Source organism: Macaca thibetana, chromosome 17 (genome assembly GCF_024542745.1).
Source record: "Macaca thibetana thibetana isolate TM-01 chromosome 17, ASM2454274v1, whole genome shotgun sequence".
Taxonomy (NCBI): Eukaryota; Metazoa; Chordata; class Mammalia; order Primates; family Cercopithecidae; genus Macaca; species Macaca thibetana.
This window is the reverse complement of record NC_065594.1, coordinates 31,854,874-31,882,584: the sequence shown is the minus strand read 5'-3', so window position 1 is coordinate 31,882,584 and position 27,711 is coordinate 31,854,874. Positions and strand designations below refer to the sequence as shown.

The 27,711-nt window shown below is 38.0% G+C and overlaps 1 long non-coding RNA gene across 1 annotated transcript; it reads right to left on the bottom strand.

The window, feature by feature from the left end:
• LOC126940681 (uncharacterized) lies at window positions 1-27,711 on the bottom strand. Its single transcript, XR_007720881.1, has 3 exons — window positions 25,918-27,711; window positions 7,545-7,706; window positions 1-7,157 (listed from the first exon to the last, which is right to left on the bottom strand). It is a non-coding gene; the product is annotated as an uncharacterized LOC126940681 (long non-coding RNA).

The window sequence follows — 27,711 nt, the reverse complement described above, 5'->3', positions numbered from 1 at the left end:
ATGGGATATGAGCACAAGTATTCTAGCCAATTTCTGCATCATCATCTTAAAAATGAAGCTGCCTCTCTTGCCTTCTTCTCTTTTTTTGTTTCTACTGGATGGCATCTGGACTTGTCAATGACCTAGCTTCAACCAAATAGACATGGACAACACTCTGGAGGAGGATGGAGCCACATGATTGAAGGAATTTGGGACCCTGAATGACTGTCTTGAGCAGAGTCTTACCTACAATCCTGAACTGCTCACCCTTGGTCTACATGTGAACAAAATAATCTTCTGCCTTGATTGAGTCTCTTTATATGTGGGGTTTTTGTTTCAGTAAAGCATTAGTAAATATTATACTTCCTATTCGAAGATTCCATAATTTCATATAATCTGACAGGCCAAACATCTCGTGTTTCTTCTACAAGAGGTACGGATTGCCAGTTTTCCCCAAAGTCTACTGTATGGGTTCAAGCAAGTATTCTACTTTGTTATCCTACACAGCTGACAACCAGCAAAGAAAGTGTTCTCAGGTAACTGCGCCAAATACAGTAGTGAAAAAGGTGAGACCAGGAAGCTAAAAATATTATGATACACAGCATTTTTGACCTGGATATATCATCCGAAGGTGCATTTTGTTTGGCATACTGTAAAGACATCCTTTGTGACAAGAAACAATATTTGTGAGCCTATTTCTGGTCATGTGCATACAGTTAATTAGCAAACTTCCAACTTACTGTGCGTGCAAATTTCAAAGTTCAAGGAGTGGCAATTTGCCCACATAAACCTTATACAGCTTTTATTGTTTTGTCAGATCTGCTTATTTAAATGCACAAATTAAGTACTATGTGTTGTACCTACTTAAAAATATGGTAGGATTCCTTGGAAGACATGAAAATTAAAATGTCAGAAAGAAAAAAGCTTTTCTATCTTACCCTCAAAGGGTGCTGTGGGATAAAAGCCAATTTTGGAAATGTGTTGCCTACCAGGCCAAATGTGGCAACAAAATCTAATGCTTCTGTTAGATCCTTCCCACCCCAACTCTCTCTCTCTCTCTCTCTCTCTGTCTCTCTCTCTCTCTCTTCCACAGATGCCCTGCAAGAAAAGTCTATGTTTACTGGACATTGAGAACACATGAGCTTCAGGGATACAATCAACGAGTTCACCTCCCCTTTTGAAAATGTTCCATTTAACAGTTCAGAACCAAAAACAGATCCAAGATTCTTTGGTCTAGATTATTCCTTTTTGTTGTTTTACATAGAACAGGCCTCTTCATTCTTATTTTTTTCCAAATTTGTTCTTGCATTACTGTTTTACCACTTTTCCCTTTGCCCTGGCTCCTTAATGACTGGGACTATCCTCTACTAAAAAAGATAAAGTTTTCCTCCACAGTAGTCTATGAAATTGTGTTAAACCATAGTTATTCTCTCGGTATTTTTAAATGCTTTGTGTGAGACTACTTTGAAATACATGACTTATTCCTATATTTACTGAAATTGTTCAATGGTTTCCATCATAAATTAAGTCACTTAGACATCCTTGAAGATGATGAATGAACTCCTCTAATTATATTTGGCATTTCAAAAAGATACAAACACGTGTGCATGCGCGTGCACACACACACACACACACTTACTCTTGATAATGCTGCCCAGGTTAGCAGACATAAATTGTTTTGCTTTAGGCTAAAATTATTTTAATTCAATATAGCTATACCAGTTATCTTGTTGCAAGCTGGTCAGAAACTCCATCAACAGGTATATAGCCATATGTGTGTGTGTGTGTGTGTGTGTGTGTGTGTGTGTGTGTACAATTACCCATCTATCTGAGGGTTTCTGCATCTCCAGATTCAACCAACCATTGATTGAAACCCCCAGATACCGAGGACCAACCGTACTATGTCATTTTATATGAGGGACTTGAGCACTTGTGGATTTTGGTATCCACAGGAGTCCTGAAACCTATCCCCCATGGACATGGAGAACTGAATAGATATATACACATATATAGCCATTAAAAATTACATTAATCCTTCTCCTTCATAATTTCATATATATATATGTAATTTGTTTCTGGTAAATGTATTTTTTTTTAAATAATGGGCCTACTGGAGAGTGAAAAATAATACATTTTTGTGGCCCTTAAAATTTAGGATAAATCTATCATCTCTGGAGATTTTAAAATTCTATCCCTAAGTGATTTAAGCAATTTCTTCATGATATGAACTGTCAAACTATTAACTAGAACAATCATGAAAAGTTCTGCTTGTGTTCCACACATCCCTGCTTAATTTTGTTATTAGAGCAGGTGGCAATGCCCTATCAACAACCAAAAGGAAAAGAAACCTCTCCTATTTCCCAATCTTTTACTATTCAGAAAAATAAGCAAAATAGAACGTATACCAATTTTGTTCTCCTGACATTTTCCTATGCGGAAAAAATCCTCATCACTGCCCATTCTACCCTCCCTTGTTTTTTGTTTCAATTTTTAATTTCGAAGTACATTTTTGACTGAATAATTCCCACCCTATTCGCATTTCCAGAGGCAGTTTAAAAGAACATAAAAGAGAGAGAATGTGGCATCATATTCTATTGTCACTGTTGCTCTCTGCACCAAGCCCAGCCATCTGAAAGATATCCACATCTCTGGGTCTCATGTCGAGTGTTTACTTTTTATCATTTCAAAGTGTTTCTCTCTGATAGCACTCCTGTCAAATTTATGAATAAGTCTAGAAATTTTCAAGATAAGCTGAAATCGGTCTTATTTGTTGGCTTTCTGACTCAAATTCCCTCTACCTCTTCAGGGAGGAAGCTTCTGATTTTAGAATCCAACTGCTGTATGTTTCTTTGCCCCAACTCTCTCTGTAAATCACACTTGGTTTCACAGATTTGATAAAGCCTGCAAGCTTATAATGTCCCTGCCAGAGCTAGCCAAGAGTTACTTCCTAGGGAAATGAAGCCAGTCGGCAGCACTTCTAGCAACATAAATACGATCCTATTAGATGGAAGTCAGTGGGCCTGTCTAACAGTGGGGATTTGCCTAAACAACTCCACAAAGTAGCATGATCAAAGTGATAAAAGAAATTTCCTAAAATGACAGGGGGGGAAAAAACAACAGAGGGTTCTGTTTTGATTTTGTCATCTGCCCTTCAACTCTGCTTGGATTCCACAGCAAGAAGGATTTTCTACCAATACATGACCTGTTTCTATATAAAAATGAAAGCTTATCCACTACTACAGACCATCTCTCACACTTCAGACCCCATATCACATCACAAGCTACTGTTTTGAGAAGTTTAAGCACAGAGACTTGTATCGAGTTTGACAGTGGTGGAAGAGGTACCAGTAGTTATAGAAATGGAGATATCGAGTTTATGCAATTCATGTCTTTGAAGAATTGTACTATCACATTGACCGGTATTTTATCCATGAATAAAAAGGGTATATATGATAGAGCTGATAATGTATCATTATCTTAAGAACTGCCTTGCTCGGTTGGTTCTTATTTGACTTTATCAAAGCCCATCAGCTAACATGGAAATACGTTGCCTGAATGTTTGCTACTACATACACACAGTACATGCATTTGCTTCTATTACTGACACAAAGAACGCCCATGCATTGTTTAGGGCAGGAGGGGAAGAGCTAGACAAGCCATTCAAAATCTAAAAGAAAAAAGGTCTGTTTGGGGTTTTTCTCCCCCCAACATAGAAGCATATTATTACAGTTTACTCCCAGATGAGGGTATTTGTATTTCACTAAATTCATGAGTTAGAGTTCATCAGTATTAACAGTAAAGTCTGAGAATAAAGAACCCCAAGCTTTAAGTACTAAATTCAGTTATGATAGACAGGTTAGATTGAATAAATGATAATGATGCCATTGTTTTTACTTCTAACATTGTCTTTAATAAAATACTTTTTTAAAAAAATAATTTTAAAAATCTGACAGGACCTTAAAGATCAATTAGTCCAATATTATGATTTTGTAGATGAGCAAACTGAAATCCACAGGGTTGAGTTTCTTAACACTGCACAAATAATTGTGGGATATAGGAATTACTAAGTGCATAAAGAGGTTGAGATTGCATCCAGTATGACTTGTTGCTATCTGGAATAAGAATTGGTGTTCAGACTCATGCCTGTGTTATGGGCTCCTTGTTCAGATACTTAGAAAGAAGTATAATAAAATGTGATTAAGAGACATTTTTCCTCAAGGCCCTGAAAGGGTTTTTCTGACAGGGAGAACTTGCTTTCAAGTTTCTCTTTCAACATTGTCTTGACAAATTAACGGATGAAACGAAGATTAAAGTGTCTCAAATTAGACATTAAATTCTTTGAGTTGTTTTTACTATGTAATCAGAATTAAAATAAAAATTGGGAATCTGCCAGTTCCCAGAGCTTCTCAGGTCTTTACAAAGGAGGAACTCAGTGTCCCTTCATCTTGTTATTAGGAACAAAACTCACCAAATAAGCATTGCCACCTTGGATAGTTAGTAATGGGTTGCATTTCATCATGAGTGAGGCCCCTACAAAGGGTCCAATCATCTGATCATTTTAAGGAGACACCGTAAAAAAATAAAATAAAAAATAGTCAGTATTGGATGGAATGCCACTCATTTCATCCTCAGTAAGCTAATAGATGCCAGCCACTGTGTCGCTTGACAACCAGCTTGTGCCAACTTGCTTGACAGAGAAAAGGCCATTCTAAACCTGTCATTTAAAGTGCATCTGCTCTGGCAGAACCTCATACAAGGAATCCCTTCGTAAAAAGATCCTTCTGAGGATAATATAAACCTGCTGCAAATAAAAATAACCATCTCAGTCCAAAGAATTAATACAAATGGTGATATAGTGCATTCTTGCTTTCTTCCCACAACCCATGCCAAGCAAAAAACACGAAGTTGTTCATCGAGATAATTTTAGTACAGTGTCATGAGAATCATACCAAGAGAAGTATTCTGAGGAAGCTCCTGTGCAGACTCCCATTTTCCAGGAGTAGTGTTTAAAGTAGGTCAGCATAACACACAATGCCTCATTTCATTTCCATTCTGAATCCTCTTCCAAATATTTACTCTCGTGACTTTGTTGAAGAAGACAGTGATAGTTCTCCTACTGCCTTCCATTGAACAACGGTGAAAAATAGAAAAATCTGTTCAGTCTCTCATTCAGCTTACAAAGTCAATTAGTAGAACCCACCAACTAGTGAGACTAGCCCTCATATCTCATGTTCAGAGACATTTGAGAACATGTAATAAAGTTCTGAAATGGTTGGTTTGAGCTGCCATTTTCAGACCTTGTGAATTTAAGTTTACAGTGTCCTACCCAAGAGATGACAGAAATATTTCTCTTGATTAATCATTATTTCTACATTTTTGTAGCACTCTCCAGTTTTCAAATAATTTTTAGACTTACCATTTCATTTAATCTTCACAACTTTATGAACTATCAATTTTAAAGAAGAAGAGAATGAGGCTCAGGACATTTAAGTGGTTTCCTACAAGTCACACAGCTGGGAAATGTATATATTTGAACCCATGTGCAATGGACTCTTGTCATGTTTTGCTCAGCAGCATTCCAAGGCACCCCTAAATGGAGAGAATGCACTATTGTGTGTTCTTTGGCAATAGACTCCAATTAGCCAACTGTGTGGAGTATAGTTGAGCCAGTAGACATTCTATAGGTATATGCTCCATAAATAACAATGTCCTTTTCAGAACTTAGAATTCCAATCAACCATTGCTTCTCACTACTGACACTTTTCTTCTGCACTATCTTTCTGGTCAAAGCCTGCCCACTCTTCTTTAAGTAAATGTCATAGGAATCAGGAAAAGTTTGATTTTCCTCTCCCAAGTCTCTCATAATTAGGGTACAGAGTCACAAAATGCAATTATCTATTCAGAAGTTCATCCTCTGGTCCCTAAAACTTGAGGGAGGAATGAAAGGCACAAGGAGCAGCGAGTCCTGAGAGAAGTGATAGAGAGATGTGGCACCTAGCACAGTGGTGGTTGACTGTTTGGCAGGAATAACTCTGAGTGCAGACAGCTAACCACCCAGTTCTTTAATAAATATTTGAAATTCAATGGTTGATTGGTACAGAAGATTCTTGACATCTATGATTGCCCAATATTATTTAATCAGAAGTTGATATGAAATGATCAGAGAGAAAGGAGTATAGGAAGAGGATGACAATAATTATAGGTTGTATATACAATTCTTATAATAGGGCTTCAGTGAATATAAACAGACACACATACATATATAAATTATGTTTATATATTTGAAATACTCAGTAAGTTTACATTCTACATGAAGAGATCTCCTTCTTCCTGTCCCCTTGCCCCTGACTAAAAAAATCGGACTATGGAGCTCTTGGTAATTGTCAATTTTTTGCCACAGACTCAATCTTTTCTAGCCATAACTACATCTAACAAAACAAAACAAAAAGCCTTTGGTAAACACACACAGTAAAACAGAGAATCACTCGTGGGAAATTGGTAATGGCACGTGCATATTTTTAAAACATTTCTTTCAATTGCCAGTAGCCTTGTCTAATCAGGGCACCTCTATTCTGAAGGAGCAAATATCAAAGTCAAGATGAAATGTAAATGCAACATTATAATATATGGCATGTAGAATGAAGATATGGCAAAGGTTGACATTGATGATGATTAAACCGTTTGGGATTTGGTCGTAGAGACATGAGGATGGAATCCATAATCACCAGCCTTCCTCTCATCTTTATACAGTACCTGCTAATATACACCAGCTTTGTAATTACCTACTAAAAGATAGGTGGGGAGTTCATTAACCACGCTAATTACAAGAACAATTTATGCTAAATCATCAGCAGGAATGTTAAAAACACTCCTTGAAAGCCAAAACAATGTAAAACCGACCTTAGTGGATGCAGAACATCTGTTCTCTGGGTCAGGATAAAAGAGGAAATCACCAGAAAACAGAGTGGATGACAGCAGAAAAATATTTTCTTTGTCATTCCCAACTGAAAGACAGGTGCAAGTCTATTATGTGAAGAGAAGGGTATGTGTTAGAGATGCTGACCTCACAGGTAAAGGGGACCACTGGCAACTGCTGGCTCCTGGATGCTTCACCACTTGTCACCCAGTAGCCCGGTCTGTCATCGCTTGGAGAGATTCCACCGTCTGCTTTCTTCTCTCTGAAGTATGAGTCAGACAGAGAAGAGCAATATTCCATAAGTATTTTGAGATGTTTTAAATGTCATGTCCATTTTTACGTAACTCTACCACATGTTCAGAAGTCAAAGAACAAAAGATGATGGCTGACTAATGACTTGATGGTGCATGATAGAGAAGTTTAATTGTAAAATTAGAAGAAAAAAATTACTGTCAAATATACTTTAAGACATCACTTAGTAAGTATATATAGGCACCAGGAGCTAAATTTTACTGAAGGGTTTCTTTGAACCTTAGAGTTTTAGGACTATTATTATTTCATGATTATGAAATAATTCCTTGTGATTAGGTAGTGTCAACTAAAATTATTTTTTTACAAAAGCTATCCATACCTAAATGCATATAATTACCTTTTTCCCTGCAGGAATAGAATTTTTGAAGGGGGAGCTGATTCAGGTTATGCTTTAGGTTCTCTTTAAAATGGAAAAGCTTCTTTGGAAATTTTCCATGTAATCATCATCAGAAGCCTCCTTGGTTCCAGCTGCACTCATTAGAGGTATGCACATGAGGTTCTATGTAAGGAGAGGGGAAAGGAACATTAATGACCCAGACTGTTATATCACTTGTGAGATCCTCTTTCCACTGATCTGATACCAAATTAAGTTCCTTCCTGACTTTTTTTTTTTTTTTTTTGAGACAGAGTCTCGCTCTACTTTTTTTTTTTTGAGACCGAGTCTCGCTCTGTCGCTCAGGCTGGAGTACAGTGGCTTGATCTCTGCTCACTGCAAGCTCTGTCTCCTGGGTTCAGGCCATTCTTCTGCCTCAGCCTCTCGAGCAGCTGGGACTACAGGTGCCCGCCACCAAGCCTGGCTAATTTTATGTATTTTTAGTAGAGATAGGGTTTCACCGTGTTAGTCAAGTTGCTCTTGATCTCCTGACCTTGTGATCCGCCCAACTCAGCCTCCCAAAGTGCTGGGATTACAGGCGTGAGCCACCGCACCCAGCCAGATCTTCTGAGTTTTAAAGACAGTTCACAACTCCACATTGGTATGTGAAATTAAGTCTTAAAATATTGCATCAATGTTTTTGATACTAAGACTGAGTAGGCTAAACAACACTTACACATAAGCATATCTAACAGTTAATAACAACTGGTACAGAACTATCTCTTGTCTCTTACTTCCAAGGAAACATCTTCCTAGAGCACATTCTGGCTAGAATCAAAATTCTATAAAAAGGTTATGCAACCTCGTCTTCTCATTTTAAGAATGAGAAGACAGAAAGTTGAGATGTCTTGGCAAAGGTCATAGTGAAATAATCTTGGTTAATATCAGCGTCGCAGTGAGAGTTTTGTCAGCAAAGACAAAAGCAACTTAAACTTTTCTAGTAAGAAGAGATTGAATACAGGGACACGAGTGATAAGAAGGGTGAAAGAGTGAGAATCTGGGAAAGCTGCTTCTGCTTGTCAGGGTTGTTGCTTACCTTCCCAGTCAGGAAACTGCAGAACTGTGAGAAACTCCTAGCAAGAGAACAGCTACCTGAGCAATAGGGTAAGCAACTCATAGAAAATGAAGCCTATCAGCCAGCCCTCTGCTACCTGAGGAGCAATAGGGGGCTCCTACTTTTTGAAATTTTGCACTCATGCTTCTTTTTGGCAAAATCTAACCTTGAATTCTATCAGCAAGAGATTCTGAAAACAATGTAGTTCACAGACTTTCAACCCCCGCAATACAAAGCAGAGCACACAAGAGGAGCGGGGACATGCTGACTTAACTGAGAACCAGGCAATCAGCTAACTAATCTAATATTTAATCTATGCTGATGCCTACTTTGGTCCAATTTGTTACAAACTCATTGTCACATAGGCCTTCATGAGATAGCTTTATGCTTATCTTCATGAGAGGACTAACAAATCTATTGTCAAGAACAAACTATTCTACTGGGAGAAGAGCTTAGGAAGAAATGGAAAACTTTATCTATTGGAAGTTCACTCTAGAGTAAAAAAGATATGATGGCCCAATAAGAAATAACGGTCAATAACAAGTTAATTTATATGAAAAATCTGAGCCTGCATAACTATTTCCACCCTAACTTTAATCATGTTACTAAGCTGTACCTTATTGACAGCATGTATTTAAAATAAAATAAATAAGACGCGTAATAATGCTAAGGAGATACAAGTAAGAGTACAAGTGTCTAGACCTAGGGCAGGTACAAATCAAACTCAAAACAGTCAAAACACAGAAGCAGAATTTGAATTTATTAATGAATTATATTTTTCTTTGTCTTTTTTTACTTTTTGAAAGCAACTTTTAATGTATTAGTATGGTAAATACCTTCCAAAGGTATAAATTGCTCAGTATTTGATAGTGAGAATCACTGTATATACATTTTATATCATACAAATTATGAACTCACTTAGAAAACACAAAGAAATCACTTATTTCTATCATAGAGAGCTTCCAGAAGAACATTTCTTATTTTCTCTGCCAAAAAAAAGAAAAAAAGAAAAACAGAGAAACTCTAGAATAAGTCACTAGATTAGAGATTTTAAATGTGAGACTTCAAACTATCAGAGTCCTAGAAGAAAACCTATGAAATACCATCCTAGACATCAGCCTTGGGAAAGTATTTATGATTAAGTCCTCAAAAGCAATTTCAACAAGAACAAAATCTAACAAGTTGGACCTAATTAAAGCAAAGAACTTCTGCAGAGCAAAAGAAACTATCAATAGAATAAACAGACAACCTATAGAATGAGAGGAAATATTCACAAACTATGTATCCAACAAAGGTCTAATATCCAGAAGCTAAAAGGAACTTAAACAATTCAACAAGCAAAAAACAGATAAACCCATTGAAAGTGGGCAAAAGACATGAACAGACACTTCTCAAAAGAAGACATACAAGTGGCCAACAAACATGAAAAAATGCTCAACATCTGTAATCAGAGAAATGCAAGTCAAAACCACAATGAGATATCATTTCACATCAGTCATAATGGCTGTTACTAAAAAGTAAAAAACTAGGCCAGGCACAGTGGCTCACAGCTGTAATCCTAGCACTTTGGGAGGGAGAGGGGGGCAGACTGCCTAAACTCAGGAGTTCAAGACCAGCCTGGTCAACATGGTGAAACTCTGTCCCTACTAAAAATACAAAAATTAGCCAAGTGTGGTGGTGGGTGCCTATAATCCCAGCTACTTGGGAGGCTGAGGCAGGGAACTGCTTGAAACAGGGGCAGAGGTTGCAGTGAGCCAAGATCGTACCACTTCACTCCAGCCTGGGCAAAAGAGTGAAACTCTCTCTCAAAAATAAATAAATAAATAAATAAAATTAAAAAATCAAAAACTACCAGATGCTGAAGAGGCTGCAGAGAAAAGATAATGTTTATATACTGTTGTATATTGTTGATGGGAATGTAAATTAGCTCAGCCACTATGAAAATAAGTTGGGAGGCCGGGCGCGGTGGCTCAAGCCTGTAATCCCAGCACTTTGGGAGGCCGAGACGGGCGGATCACGAGGTCAGGAGATCAAGACCATCCTGGCTAACACGGTGAAACCCCGTCTCTACTAAAAAATACAAAAAAACTAGCCGGGCGAGGTGGCAGGCGCCTGTAGTCCCAGCTACTCGGGAGGCTGAGGCAGGAGAATGGTGTAAACTCGGGCGGCGGAGCTTGCAGTGAGCTGAGATCCGGCCACTGCACTCCAGCTTGGGCGACAGAGCGAGACTCCGTCTCAAAAAAAAAAAAAAAAAAAAAAAAAGAAAATAAGTTGGGAGATTTCTTAAATAACTTAATAAAAAACTACTATTTGACCCAGCAATCCCATTACTGGGTATACAGCCAAAGGAAAATAAATAAGTCTACCCAAAAAACGTAGGCACTCATATGTTCATCACAGCATTATTCAAAGACATGGAATCAACCTAGGTGCCCATCAATAGTGGATTGGATAAAGAGAATGTACTACATATACACCATAGAATACTACATAGCCATAAAAAAAGAACTAAATCATGTCCTTTGTGGCAACATGGATACAACTGGATGCTATTATCCTAAGCAAATTAATGCACAAACAGAAAACCAAATGCCACATGTTCTCACTTATAAGTGAGAGCTAAGCACTGAGTACTTATGAACATAATGATAGGAACAACAGACACTGGGGACTACTAGAGGGGAAAGAGGGAGGAGGGGGCAAAAGCTAAAACCTACCTATTGGGTACTGTGCTCACTGCCTGGGTGATGGGATCATTCATACTCTGAACCTCAGCATCATGCAACATAGCCACATAATAAATCTGACCATGTACCTTCTGAATCTAAAATTAAAATTGAAATTAAAAATAAAAAATAAAGGCTGGGCACAGTGGCTCACGTCTGTAATCCCAGCACTTGAGAGGCCGAGGCAGGTGGATCACGAGGTCAGGAGATCAAGACCATCCTAGCTAACATAGGGAAACCTCGTCTCTACTAAAAATACAAAAAATTAGCTGGGTGTGGCAGCGCATGCCTGTAGTCCCAACTACTCTGGAGGCTGAGGCAGGAGAATCACTTGAACCCAGGAGGCAGAGGTTGCTGTGAGCTGAGATTCTGCAACTGCACTCCAGCCTGGGCAAGAGAGTGAAACTCTATCTAAAACAATAAAAATAATAAAATAAAAATTAAAAACAAAAAAAATAAGTTACTGACCCTTAAATCGAAGATCAGTTTGTGACCAGTGGGAAGTTTACCCCTCTGAGCCCCAATCTTTTCAACTGTAAAATAGCAATATGGTTTGCAAAGCTGCACTAAGATTAAAGGAGATGATGCCTGATACCTAGAAGAAATGCAATAAATATCTATTTTCTTTTCATCTCGTTTGTAAAATTACTTCAGTAGCATGCCATGAAAGAAAATGTTCATAGCAGTGTTTCCCAAAGATGAAGCACTCAGAAATATTGCCTAAGCAACAATTTCCATAAGTATTTAAGGAAAGCTGGAAAAATTACATTTTCATTCAAATACTTCCAGTGCATGTTTAAAACAGTTAAGCACTGGTAAATTCTACTTGGATGTTTAGAGTTACTGATTTGTAAGTCTTCTCTACAATAGGCCTGCTGATGAAAAGTCAAAGTTCTTTTCTCCATTATGGCACTAATTCACTTTGTAGCTCTGAACTTCAGTTCCCCACAGGTAATATAAGAACTTACAACAGCTTAGTTATAGAATTATTATAAAACATGCCTCTGTAATAAAAAGGTAATAGGAACAGACATTCATAAGAGTGCCAGTGGGCATAAGCCCATGGTAAAACTGCTTCAGAGAGACAATGAAGCACATAAATTAGCTCCTCAGTTTTCTTATTGATTCAGCTCTTTTCTACTGAATCATGATTCAGAGAGTGAGTGGGGATGAAAGACAGTTTGATCTGATGTCAAGCAAATACAGTATAGTTGGGCTGTTGAATAATAATAACTAACGTTTTCTGCAGTTTACCATGTTCCTGGCATTGTTCAACATGTATAAACACGGTATTAATTCATTTAAGCCTCAAAGCAACCTTGTGGAGAGTCTACTATGACCTCCATTTTACAGGTGAGGAAACTGCGACACCAAAAGGTTAAGTCAATTGCCCAAGTTACACAGCAAGACAGTGACAGAACCAGGTTTTGAACCAAGTCTGTCTATCTTCTTAACCACTCAGCCATTCTGTCACTGAATATGGTTTTCAACAGAGTTGTATCAGTTTGGTCATTATGGAACTTACCCTAAGTTTTAGCAAATGTGAGTCTTTTTCTTGTTTGTTTGTTTGTTTTTGTTTTTTGAGACGGAGTCTCTCTCTGTCGCTCAGGCTGGAGTGCAGTGGCCCAATCTCCGCTCACTGCAAGCTCTGCTTCCCGGGTTCACGCCATTCCCCTGCCTCAGCCCCTTAGTAGCTGGGACTACAGGCGCCTGCCGCCATGCCCAGCTAATTTTTTGTACTTTTAGTGGAGCCGGGGTTTCACCGTGTTAGCCAGGATGGTCTCGATCTCCTGATCTCATGATCCGCCCACCTCGGCCTCCCAAAGTGCTAGGATTACAAGCGTAAGCCACTGTGCCCAGCCAAAATTAATTTTTAAAATAGCAAGAATACCTATATTCATATATATATAATTAGAGTTTGCACATTTGGCATATGTTTAGTATGCATTTTAAAGGAAGTACATTTATTCACATATACTAAAAGAAATTCTGAGGATGTCTGCTTTCTGAAGTTTAGCAGGCTGTTGCTTTCAACCACCACTTTAAAGTATTGCATGTGTTTTCTCAAAGCTTTAGCTGAAATTTCCAAGAATCGCAGGTCACTCACAGAAAACTGCTTCTTTGGTCCTCAAAGTGGGTATCTTTTAAATCAGGGATAAATTACAAGCTAAGAGGAAGAATTTTTACCCATATGTTATGTATTTTCTAGAAAACTCTTTACAAGGCCAACGGTTATCCGCCTGACCCTTTCATCAGCACCAAATTCATATTCAGAGGAAAAAAGAAAGTGATTTGTGTTTGGGGGATTTTCCAATCCTAACTACACAAGTAAAAGCTACTTCAAGCTTTTTGCTTGCTCTGACACCCATCTGCTAAAATTCATTAGAGAAGGCTAAGTGATAGCATATATAAAACCAACATTTCCAGTCGAAAGAACCCTGCTTTTAAGGACACGTTTTTCCAAGCTTCCAAAATCAGTAATCCAAAGAACAGAGAATTGGTCTTGAGTAAAAAAGATTGGATTTAAATTATAAAGCTCCGAATTTACTAAGCCCTCTGGATACCAGTCCTGATAATACTGAGAGCAATAGAAAAGCAGTTATATAAAAACTGTTTTCATAATATTGCTGCTGAAGAAGTCACTGTTTTCATTTTCACGTGTTGAAGTAAAAGATCATTTTTTATTTAGCAAAAGCATGTATAGAATATCTCAAGCTTGTATAAGTGAATGAGTAACAAAAAAACCCAAAAGTCATAATTTCATTAAAGAGCTTTTCTGAGAAACATATTTTAAATGAAAAAATTAATAAATATTAAAGTCTTAAAATAAACAATAAACATTTTTTAATGTGAGAGTATCTTGATGTCAAATGATATTCTGAAAAATTTTAAGTTGAGCTCAATGCACATTTTCAACCCTAGATAACAGTTACCTCTAGATGAACCTTTAATTTATATATATATATATATAGAAAATTTACCTTAAACAGTCTGCATAAAAGAAAAGCATAGCAAAAAAGGAGATGAAGATTATGAAGGAAGAAGGAAAGGGGGAGGAAAAGAGAAGGGGAAGGATCTGTTTGAAGCCTTGAGTCATCCTATATCTCTAACACAACACCAACGCAGTACAGAGAAAAAGGTAAAGTTTGTTAGCTACCTAATTTAATTAAACTATGTTTAAAACACAACCAAGGATTTCAATTACAAAATTATAAAGCTCCCAAAATTTATTGTATGTTATTAAATATTTTAAAAAATTATTTAAATAATTTTTAAATTATTAAATTAAATTCATATAATTATCAAATTAAATATTAAATTAAAATTCTTAATTTTTTTCAGAATTAGATTAACTATCTAGAAGTATCAAATAAAATGACTAAACAACATCATCACTTTCTATTTTTGAGATTTGCTAGAGGAGAGGGATTAATTGAAAAAAAAGAAAACTGAAAAACACAGTTTGATGCACAACAAATTAAAAACTCTACTTTTATGCATCCACAAGCATGAAAATGTAGGCATTATATTCTTAAGGAGAAACTAGAGTTAACTCTATATCCATGAAGTGAATCCTCAATCAGTCCACTGTCTAGGGCCATGCCAACAATGTAATTTTACCTTACATTAACAATTTTTAGGGAAGATTTTTTTATTTCATTTTTCTGCATAAGTTCTCAAGTCTCCTTTCTGGTTTACCTTTGTAGACCTCAAATATTAGGGGATAGGGAGGAATTCTTAAATAAACTTGCACGAAACCATCTGCCAAAGCGTATTCTTTTTTAATGTGGCTAAATTTGTTGGCAGTGGCCTTTATTTTTCTGGAGAGTTAGAAAATGTTTACTTTTCTTCATTTTTATGTGTCAACTCTAACTTAAGAGAGAAAAAATAGCTTATTGATCAGTTGTTAATGAATGTTCATCACAGGCTGAACATACCAAGTAAAATGATTAAAATTCTCTTCTCTTCTATTGGCTCTGATTCCTTTGTTTGGATCTACTGTTTTCTTCCGGAAAGCAGAGGCATTATTTAGAGAGAAATTTCCTGAATTTTTGTGGGGAATTTACATATTGTTATTTTCTCTTATTCACGGAGTAATGGCTCGAATGTATTAATATTACCAAAGCATCCATTTATTCCCAAACCGTAGCTGCTACACACAATCCCAAGCTTGGTTGCCTCTTAACATTATTTGAAAGATTTGTATTGCTCCCAACCAATACAAAATTAATTCCATTTTAAAAATTTCACAAATGAGAAAAAAAGATCTTCTTTCCCCTTGTCTCAGCCTCATAGTGGATGCCAATTTATAATGGTGAAAAACTGCCAAACTGCCCAGACAAGCTCAAAGAAACTTCCGTTAAATCCTGTTATCCAGAATTACCTTTTTCTGGTTTCTGGGGAAAGAGACTTTTCATAAGCTATATGCTCCTTTTACTCTTTCTGCCAACTAACGAGATGGACAGACCTGATAGTTACCTCTGGGAAAAAGTAATAAGTTTGTTCAGCTTGGTTCCACTAATATTCTTCTTGGGACCTTAAAACTGAGAGGGAGCTGACTTTCCACAGCCGTTCCAGAGACTCCATCCTGTAGAAGTTGGGAGGCTCGCTTGGGCTTGTGCATGGGGGCCATTTAGTATCTGAGTCTGCCTAATTCCGCTAGCTAATACATTTGACTAACTGACCTAAGGCCACATCCTTCAGCCACTACCAGTTATGAAGTGCTGTTTTAGCCTCTACTTGCCATTCTTGGATATACATCTGTTTGTTCAGGGGAAGATGAAGATTCTGTGTTTGAAGAGCTGTTTCAAAGCATCCTCCTCCAACATCACCTACATCCAATAGTTCTTTCTCCATCTGGGACCACCTATAGCACTTCTCCATCTCTCATGCAGGGAACTCCATGTCCTCTGCATCATCTCACAAGCACTATCATACAGTGGTTTAAGAACCCAGGCTCCGGTGAACATCTGCTGTCCTCACTTGTTCTTTACAAATTTGGATATGTGTCAGTTTCCCTCAATTTGCTTCCTTCTTTGTAAAATTAGGAATCCAATTTCTTAGTTAGTCCTACTATATAGGTTAAATTGATTAATATATTTAAAACATTTGGCATCAGGACCAACACATAGGAAGCACTAAATTGGTATTTATTATCACTGTTATGCACCGAATTGTGTCCCCACATCAAATGTATGTGTTAAAATCTTGACTCCCAATGTGACTGTATTTAGAGAAAGGGCCTTCAAAGATGTGATTAAGGTTAAATGTGGTTATAAGGATGGGCCCCTAATTCAATAAGACAGGAATCTTCATGAGAAAAGAAAGAGGCCCCCAGGGGTATGCTCACACAGGGAAAGATCATGTGAAGACATAGCAAGAATGTGGCTGTCTGCAAGCAAAAGAGAAACCAAACCTGCTAACATTTGATCTTGGAATTCCAGCCTCCAGAACGGCAAGAAATAACATTCTTTTCTGTAATCCACCTAGTCTGTGGTATTTTGATATGGCAGCCCTAGCAGACTAATATAATCATTACTGCCATTGACATTGTTATAACTCTTCATTTATTATCCAAATAACTAGGCAGAATACAGTTAAACTAATTCATTTATTTAAAGCAAATCATCCATGATCACTTTTGTAAACAAGGTCATTATCTTAAATTTTGTGAAGTTGGTCAGCCTTCAAAGAGGAACATGATCCAGTAATTTCAGAAGCCTCAAGTAGTCAATGTATTAATATTACTACTCTTACTTATTCTTACCCTTTCTTTCTTCCATTTATACAGCCACAATAACTCTGGTTGATGAAGACCCCACAATGCGAAGATGGTTAGGTGCCAATATCCCATTCTCCCTATCATTCATAGTAATAGAACCACCTTTTCAGTTAGACACATGGCCACCTGCAGTCAAGGTTGTATTTCTCAATGTGTTTTATAGCAAGATGTGACCCTGTCACTGAATTCTAACTGATGCGATATAAGCAGAAATATTTCATTGTATTTCCAGAATATCTCCTTAAATGAGGAGGACAGGCCTTTTGTGCCCCTTCCTAAGTTCTACCACCTTGGATATAGGTATCATTAACATATGATGGCAGCCATTTTACATTTTGAATGTGAACCCACCATAAAGATAGCAAAATAGCGGGCTGGGAAGAGTTTGGGGATCTGAAGATTGTAAAGATGACAAAATTAGTCTGGACTGTCTTCCTCCGGATTTATCTTAAATGTGAAAGAAGTAGCCCTCTACTCTTCAAGGCACGATTATTTCTGAGTTTATTGTTTGTAGCAGATATTTTTGATGTCCATCTTCATAGTTTCTCAGCTCACCTCTGAGTTCACCTGCAGTCTCAGCATATAGTTTTCTAGCCCAAGATCCTGTGTTTCTCCATTCCCTGCTTGAGGCTTTTCTCTAGCCCTATAGAAACTTGGTCAGCAGGGCACAGGTGCAACTTGGTACTATGCACTATGGGGCAGTTACCATCTTTGAGGGCAACCTTCCACTACTGACAAATAATCCCTGTCCTTCTGGTAGACCATTCTCACTAATCCTCTTGATTTGTTAAAGGGGGCTCAGTGTACTTGAGTCCCTAGTTTCCCAAAGAGGTAATTTACTATTCAAAATACACTTGATGGCCTTTCTCCCTTTCCTGTCTCACTTTCTTCATCACCTCACTTGTCCTCCGAGAATCACTAATGTCCTGGTCTCAAGGGGTACTCTTGGAAAAAGTCAGCCAAGATACTATGCCTTGCAGTCTAACCAAATTCTAACTACACATCTTGGCCAAGAATAGCTCAGATATGTTTGCACAAATTCCAGACCCAACTTGGCTGGATGTAAGATTCTCAGCTAATGAACAATTAAAAATGGATGCAAAGGGCTTGACTATTAAGAGGCCTAACCTAAGAGCCAGGGCAACTAGATCATGTGTATGAGAGACAAACATCATCCTTGGTTAAGTCTGATCTTAGTTCTTGGCCAGTTCTTTACAATATATAACCAAAGCAGAATGGAGCAAAGTCTAAATGACCTTCTGTCTCCTCTTCTGTAGGAACCATCACATCTTCTCAGATGAATTTAATTCATTCTCATCCAGACATTGTGGGTAAGCAAAGCATTTTTATTTGCCTCTCAAGCGGAAAGGGGACTATAACTCTCAGTATAACTTAAGGGAATATTCTGTACAATGGCAGCATTCTGATAGAAATTGGAGATGTCTATCCAGATTTTCCAAATAAATTAAACTTTAATTGAATGGTTTTATGGTGAAACATTGTAATGCATTTCAATAATCAAGCTCTCTTTTTCAATCATAAATTTTCTTTACCATTAAAATTCTACTTTTTTATGCCCTGGCTGATAGTTTTGACATAGGCAAAAGGTTTTTGAGAAAAATGCTGTTATGAATCCAGTGATTCATTGGAACATCATTCTAAGAATTAGTTCTTTCAAAATTGGGTCTTTCAAGGAAATACATGTTTTTCAAAATAATTGTCCTTGGATCACTAAACCTGGGTATGTAACATCCTCCCTGCCACAAGGCTGAAAAGATTTTAATGTTGTGGAAGGAACTGGTGACAGTGGTAAAGTTAATAGGTTTCTACTTAAGAAATAACTGGACATTTTTCTTGTTTTATGAGGCAATAATTTTACTCCCTAGTGAATAAAGACTGGAAAAAATTGGATCCCTTCCAAAGATATAACCTATACTATATCAAATAGTGCCATTACATTTCTCTTAACTACTTCCTGGAGGTCATATGGCTGCTTACAGTGAAAGCTTTTCTGATAACTTTTTCTGAAAAATCACATTAAACAAATACCAGCCTAACAATGCAAAGACCTGGTGCTCAGTCTTCCAGAGATGACTTATGTAGCTGACTTTCCAGCCTCCAAAATGTATTGCCCCCATTATTACCATAATGTATCATTGCCTTTTATGTAAATAATCCAGGACACATTTAAGTCATTTATACCATTGTTTAAGTCATTTATACCAATTTTATGGGAGGTTCAAGATTCTTGGCCTGAAAAAAAAAATCTCTATTAAAAAGAAGGGGATTACTGTGCATTTGTTCTGTCTTGCTCAAAATGAATAAGTATTGAAAAGAAATATTTCAAAAGGCAGTGAATCAAGTATATTTGCACATATATTGCCTACCCCAATGCAAATCCTGAGAGAATCCTTGAAAGTCAGCCATTGAATATGTTTCTGCTTATCTGACTTAAAATAGTTAACCTGACACATAAAATATATGTTCATAATACCTTAACAGGCCTTACAAAAATATACAGTTAAATGATGTGATCTACTAAAGTCAGGAGCCAAGTCAGTTCTCTAGAAGAGCAGTCTTTCGTATTCACTATTAACAAATTCACCTTGGAGACCTCCTCAAGTCACTGATTTAAGTTTTCTGATTTAAGTTGTTGACGATGGCCTAAGAAAGATTGCCACCAAGTTTCTAAAATAGCATAAAATTCCATCTCTAAAGGAAGTCTACCTTATATGTAGGTATTCCATCATGCTCAGAATAAAGGAATCGACTCATTTGAACCAGGCTATACCTGATATTAAAATAACTTCTAACAATTTTCAGTATGCGTTAATTTTGCCCACAAGGATATTCTACGGGTAATTGTGAGTTTCTAATTATAGTGCTGTGCTTTGAATTTGCTGATTGATGTGAATTTAAAATCTTGTAGTTTTAACTCATTTGCCCTATTAAATAGGTTGGGGGTTGATATTATTATCCACCTACATGTCTAAATACTTAGCTCAGCTGAAAGGTTAAGCAACTTTACCACCAACATATAATGAACTCTTGTTTCATTCAAGCTCATTTTCTTTCTGCCCCTGGAAATTGTTTCTTCAATGCCCATTCTCAACCTGGACTCAAAGAGGACTCTGGTCTGTGTCTCTACTTCTATACTGAAGAAGGATCTGGGAATTTCTTTGGACTTATCTAGGATGCTTGCAGAGAATCACAACAGGCCTTGCCTCACTCAGCCCATGACACCCCTGTTTTGTGGCAGGGAAGTTCCCTAATATTGTGCATTGAGGGAGCCTATCCTTTCTATGTTTTCTCTCCAACCCACAACTCTCAGTACTACTGTAAAAGTCATGGAGAATTGGCAGAAGCTGGTCAAACCAGGAAGATAGTTGCATCATCTTTGGGGTACTCTCACCTCGCCTTCTTCTAACCTTACTTCCAAAATCAGCACAAACCCTCTTTTTCTTTCTTTTATTCAGAACGGCACTGTATTTTGTTCTCAAGACATCTTGCTGTTTAGGTTCATTAAAGGAATTCAGTGAGTTCATAAAACTGAGATCTTGAAATTGAAGTAATAAAAGACCTCTGGTTTCTTGATAGAGCCCTACTCCCCTTTACATGTGGGAAAGGAGGAGTTAAAATAAAGGTGTAATGGTTAATTTTATGTGTCAACTTGTTCAAGCTATGGTGCTCACTTGTTTAGCCCAACATTAGTCTGGATGTTGTCATGAAGGTATTTTGTTGACGTGATTAACATCCACAGTCAGTTGACTTTAGGTAAAGGAGATTACGTTTTATAAGATAGAGGTGCTTCGTATAATCCATTGAAGGCTTTGAGAGCAAAAACCAAGGTTTCCTATAGTAAAAGGAATTCTACCTCAAGACCGAAACATAGAAATCCTACCTCACTTTCCAATCTAAGCCCGCTGTATGGATTTCAGACTCAAGACTGCAACATCAACTCTTATCTGAATTTGTAGCTGGTTGGCCTACAAATTTCAAACACCTCCCTCCACATTCACCGGAGCCAATTCCAAGTTGCTTAAAATAAATCTCTCATGTATTTGTGTGCACATATAAAGTCCTATTGGTCTTGTTCCCTGATTGATAAACAGAAGGGAAATAACATATTTGATATGTATCTGCTATGTGTCTGGAATCATGCTAAGCAAGTTACATATATTAACTCATGTGTGGAGGTAAAGATTTTTATAACCACCATGCAAAATTGTCTAATTTATATTATTCAATTGTCATAAAAGACTCTTCCAAATATCCTTGAGCCATCTCTCATCCTTCCTCACCAAGAACTGCATAATGTGGTGACCAATCATAAATACTACTTCTACCCTAGGAGAAGAGTTCAAACACAGCAGAAGGCAAATGAATGAACACAGGCCTACAGGAGTTTGAAGCCTACTATAAAAATGAAAAAGAAAACTCCTTGATAGTCTTCTATAAAACATAATATTCAAGAATGAAACATAGAAAGTAAACACTGTGTACTGCTAAATATTTAAAAATATAAAAAACTGCTACACAGATTCCATTTTAAGATATGCAATTTCACACTTTCTAGAGGGGAAAAATAGGAATAATGTAAAATGCTATATAAAAAAGGAAGCACTTTGCAATTTATATATTCTCTGAGGTCAATTCCCATAAATTTCCAAAAAAAGAAAGAATCCAAGTGCCTAGTTAGAGAGGAAACGAAAGAGGTGGAGTGGTTTGCATGCCATTATACATTTGCCTGAAGCATAAACCACATTTTACTTTATTCCAGGGAGAATAGAGCCTGGCTAAAAGATGCAGATGAAAGATTTTAAAATCAACAGCATAATTGGGATATGCTTTGGCGCATTTTTCCCAAAGAAATATAGATATATTTTACCCTCTGATCAACCTAGCATAGGCTATTAGACCCTAGCATAGGCTATTAGACCTTAGCATAGGCTATTGGACCCCAGGCTGTGATCTCTTTGTAGTTTCTTCTTAAATAGGAGTAAGTACCTAGCAGCGGCACAATAATATCGACAACTACAACAAAACAAACAACAATATGAATAATAACAACAGCCATCATTAATTGAGGAATGGTTTTGTGGATTCTATTTTATTTTTTAAGACATTCTACAAATCAATAGCATATAAACTTCAATTAAAAAGTGGTAAATGGCAATGAAAACAGCATAAAAATACAATTTACATCAAATCTAGGGGGAAAAAAGTGCAACCTTGCTAATAAATAAGGGGAATTAAAACAGGACTCCATTTCCATCATTTTTTTGTTTTATTTTGTTTTGTTTTGTTTTGTTTTGTTTGTTTGTTTGAGATGGAGTTTCACTCTTGCTGCCCAGGCTGGAGTGCAATGGTACAATCTCAGCTCCCTGTAACCTCTGTCCCCTGAGTTGAAGTGATTCTCCTGCCTCAGCCTCCTGGAGTAGCTGGGATTATAGGCAGCCACCGCCATGCCCAACTAATTTTTGTATTTTTAGTACGGATGAAGTTTTGTCACGTTGGCCAGTCTGGTCTCAAACTCCTGACCTCAGGTGATCCACCCACCTCAGCCTCCCAAAGTGCTGGGATTACAGGCATGAGTCACCGTGCCTGGCCATTTGTTTGTTTTTTAATGAAAATATTCAAAGGAGAGGGAAACAGGCTCCTATCCATCACTAAGTATTAGAAACTAGTAAAACCTCTCTGGAGGACAATTTGGCAACTGGGACTAAAGCCTTCATAATGTGCATACTGTTTGACCTAGAAATTTCTTTTCTTTAAACTTATCTTCAGGAATGATAAATGTGTACAAAGACTTATGTATGAAGATATTTATCCCAGTATTTACAGAAGTGAAAACATGAATATAACTTAAATGCACTAAACAGATATTTAATAAAAGTATTCTGGCACGACCAAATGATGGAATATTGTCCAGGCCAAAACAACATGCTTTAGCAGAATATTTAGCAGTAAAGAAAAATATTAAAATATTTTCAAGTGAAAAATAAATATAAAGGGATGTTACAATTCTAGTGATTGTGGCTTTGCACAACACACTTAGTTTTCACTGGGCCTCTATTTCATTATCTTTGAAATAAGAAGCCTGGTCTGAACGAGGGCTGAGATCTGTTTCACATCCCCAGTGCTAAGGTTCAACATTTTTTGGTTTTGACTAGAAAAGTTTCCTTCTACATTTAAGAGATAGCTAATGGCTTCTGGCACATTCAGCTCTAGGCCAGATCTAATATTACTCCATCAGTAGGTGCCACTAATTCTAACTATACAAATTTTATTTCAAGTGAAAGCCAGTTTAAACAGGTAGGGGGGATAGACAGCATCATCCTTTGAGCAGGAGTTGATGTTGTGGTCTGGAGGCAGAATTTCCTCCTTTTCTAGGTAATCTCAATTTTTAATCCTAAGGACTTTCAACTGATTAGATGGGGCCTGCCCATATAATCTACAGTAATCTCCTCTACCTAACATCAACTAATGGTAAATGTTGACCACATCTATAAAATAGCTTCCCGGTAACACCTAGATTAGACTTAGATTAAATAATTAGGTGCTGTAGCCCAGCCAAGTTGACACATATGACTATTTTTCTCCTGACACCAGGCTGCAATCAGTCCCTTTAAAGCGACACAAATTTTGCTTGGACTTGCAAGTAAGAAAGAAAATGGATTGAAGAGGAGTAGAAAGAGAAGCGATATTTTTAAATGGGTAGGTCTTGAGAGAGGTAAATTTATTCAAAAATGTGCAATGGGACATATGGAACTGAGAGTTTTGGGGGTGGGAGGGACAGGGTTGTACTCTGAATAATTTGAATCACCAGGAAGGCAATGTGCATGTACCAAGAGAATGGAGATGTCATGTGAGAAGATGGAACCTGGAGGAGGGAAAAGAAGTACTAACAGCCTACTGGCATTTTGTTTGATGGTTAGAATGGTAACATTAAGCCCTGGTGTTCATCTCCTGCTGCCTTCACCGGTCTACTGTGGGCTGCCAATGCCTGCTCTAGGCTAATGAAGTGCATGTTGCCTCCATTAACAGGAAAAGTCAGAGTTTCTTTTAAAATAAACGTACCAGTTTAATAAGAAAGAAAATGATAGCCCATGATCACCATTTAGGTTTCAGGCACACAGATAAATGTCATTTGAGTTTTGAACCGTAGGAATTGATTAGGAATATGCTCTTTTTTACAATTTCAAAGTTAAGTGATTTAGCATATCCTTGCCTGCTCAGCAAAACACATTCCATTCTTCTATATCCAACAATCTGTCAGCAGAACTCCCCTATTTATCTAGCTAACCACCCTTTCAAAACCATTTATCAAGGGCCTACTGTTTCATTAAACAGCGAAAAACTTAAAATTTTAGAATCAATCTTGACGTTCACCTCCTGTCTATTCTACACCACATATAATAAGACTTCCTATACACTGCCAAAGTGATTGATTATTGATTATCATGTTTTTCTCTTTTATTATAAACTCCTAAATCTCCCCTTCCCAATAGTTTCTCCTTTGAGTACCAGGAAACTCTTCAGAAAGCGAAGTTTGTACATTTCACTGCCCTACTCAAAAAGTTTCCACAGTTCCTCATTTTTTTTATAGAATACACTTTATTTTCTTTATCAGAGACTTCAAAGCACTTCTTATCTAGAACTACCTCCCATTTTTTCCATTTAATGTATACTCCAGTTTGAATACATTCTGAGATTTTCTGCCTAGATGCCTTTGCTCAGGCTGTTTCTTACCAGAATGGCTATTCAACCTTAGCCCAGTAATCCGTATTCAGTATATAAGTCAGTCATTTTTTTCAACGCAAGTGGAAGAAATTGAGCCAAAAGTATCCTACACATAAAAGCAAAATTGTTGGCTTATGTGCTAGAAAACTCCAGAAGTACAAAACAGCTTCAGGCCTAAGCACAGATCTGGTTTTAGGTTTTCAATCTATCTCATTTCTTTATGTGAGCTTTACTTTCAGGCAGTTTCCCTGTATGTGGTGACTGATTAGTAAAATTACTATGTAAGAAGACAGAGGAGAGAGATCAGAGTAGACATCTAAACATATGAATATGGGTAACTGGAGCCTTTCCTTTGCTTGTGTCTGTAGCCACTTTGCAGGGCCTAGAGGCTGTTTTCCACTCAGCTTCTATTACCAATTATCAGCCTTTGTGTAAAGAACTCTGCCATGACTGTGACACAGCAGGCCTAGGCATTTGCTCTGGCCTTTCCTTGCTGTGTTAAATCCACATACCCTCGTGTGGGAACCAATATGTTTACTTTAGAAAGTCATGATTTGAGAAGTTGCACATAGTTTAAAATGCAAGTTAGAACAAAGCAAACGGTCTGAATTATTTAAAACAAGCCTTACCAAGACAATTGCTGTCACTTATTTCTGTAGTTTTTCTAACTCAACTGATGAAAAACGATTCCATTTTCAAAAATCTCATGCTGTCATTTGGTTACCTTGCCACTAGGTGAAAGACATTTATAAGGATCATGATCTTACTGTGCAAACCATAAAACATAAGCCCTAGGCATATTTCACTGACGTCTTAAAAATTTTGAGACTCACTGCCTGAACTTTGAAGTGAGCCATTCAGTGTCTTCCCTTGTTGGGGGAAATGTATACATATACGTGTGTGTGTGTGTGTGTGTGTGTGTGTGTGTGTTTTATGTGTGTGTGCTTACTTTAAGTAATCACTAAATCACCACTAAATAAAAAATTAAAGGTAGAAGACTCTAGATTTGATAATTTCCTAACTATTTCTTACCTGTCTTTGAACTCGTATTGGAGCCCAAGGTCCACCTCAGTAGCTTATCCTTAATATCTCTCCTGGCTCAGCACCAGTGCCCCTCCGTTGCTTATCTCTCCACTGCTGGATTATGTCTCCCTGGCCATACACGCCTGTGTTACCTACTTGGTCAGTGCAAGATAATCAAAAGAGAAGGATTTATTTTTGCCTTTTCATGAAGTCATAAAATTTTCATTTGGAGATCTCTTAAAGCTATCCTAATCCATCTACTTATCATTGATAAAATTAGGCCTGGAGAGGGCAGGGGATTCTTCTATCAGCATTTAGCTAGCTAGCGGTCAGGCAGGAACTAGGACCATCAATTTTAGGAAACAAAGTTACACATAGCTCAAGCTAAAAGTGCTAAATAGCTGATGGGAGGAGGAAATGAAAACAGTAAATAGGAAAGTGACATCATACTGGTTAAAGGAAATTAACCCCAGTACCATTGTGGTTGTCATTCACCTGTTCCACCTTATCAGTGTCTCCTCTCCTTCTAGGCCAGCGGTTCCCAATGCCTGGGCCACACACCGGTACCAGTTTGTGGCCTGTTAGGAACCGGGCTGCACAGTAGGAGGTGAGCATTACCGCCTGAGCTCCGCCTCCTCTCAGGTCAGTGACAGCATTAGATTTTCATGGGAGTGTGAACCCTACTGTGAACTGCTCAGGAGGGGGATCTAGGTTGTGCGCTCCTTATAAGAATATAACCAATGCCTGATAATCTGAGGTTAACAGTTTCAGTGCCAAAAAGGTTGGGGACGGCTGTTCTACGCTCTTGGTAGGATTGCGCTTCTTGCTTTCCCGATGGCTGGGTGAGGCCATGTGACTGTTTCTCTGCATTGAGCTGGGAGTGGAAGTGAAATGTAGCCCATCACCTGGGCCAATGACTGAATGCGATAGACCATAATACTTGTTCTTCCTATTCCCATTGAGTTGTAAGTGACATGAGTCCCCTCAACCTGAGTCCCTGAATAGGATGATGAGGATATGGAGTGAAAGTCCTCAGCTGATTCATATTGGATCTGTAGGGTAAAAAGAAATGCCTTTGTTATTTTAAATATTGCTATTTGGGGAATGTTTGTTAATTGCATTATGACTTAACTCTGTCCAATATAGGCATGTACCACAAAACGATATTTTGGCCAAGGACAGGTGGGTGGCCAGGAGGTGGGGGACTGGGGAATCACAATGGAGGCTGGATTCCTCCCTTCCTGACCAGGCCAGAGGAGCCAGAGGACAATGTCCCCAGGAGTCCTTGCCACGCCAGTGACAGCCAGCTCAATGGCCCTAGTCTGAGTCACATGGATAGCTGGGACAATGGAGACAGTAGCTCTCAGCTGCAGCCAGGGAGCCACCCCTCCTCCTACAGCCAATGTGGCAAGACTTACTGCCAGCCAGGTGACCTCTTGAACCACAACACCCACAAGACAGACCAACACTACTGCCTGCTCTGCCCCAAGAGTTCTTGAATCCTGTGGCCACTAAGAGCCACAACGACAACCACACAGATGTCCAGATCTTTGCCTGCCCTGACTGTGGCAAGGCCTTTAAGTCCCACTGCGAACTGGCCAGCCACCTCTGCAGGCTCATGCCAGGGGCCACAGCCAGGTGCCAGCCCAGATCGAGGAGGTCAGATGTCCCAAACCCAGGACTATGGAGGATGAAGTGGGCCTCCGTGGTCAAGGGAAAGCCCAGGAGGCCCCATCAGAAACACCCGGAGACCCAGGAGAGAGTGCAGAAAGAACTGGAGGAGGAGAAGCGGTGACGTCCACG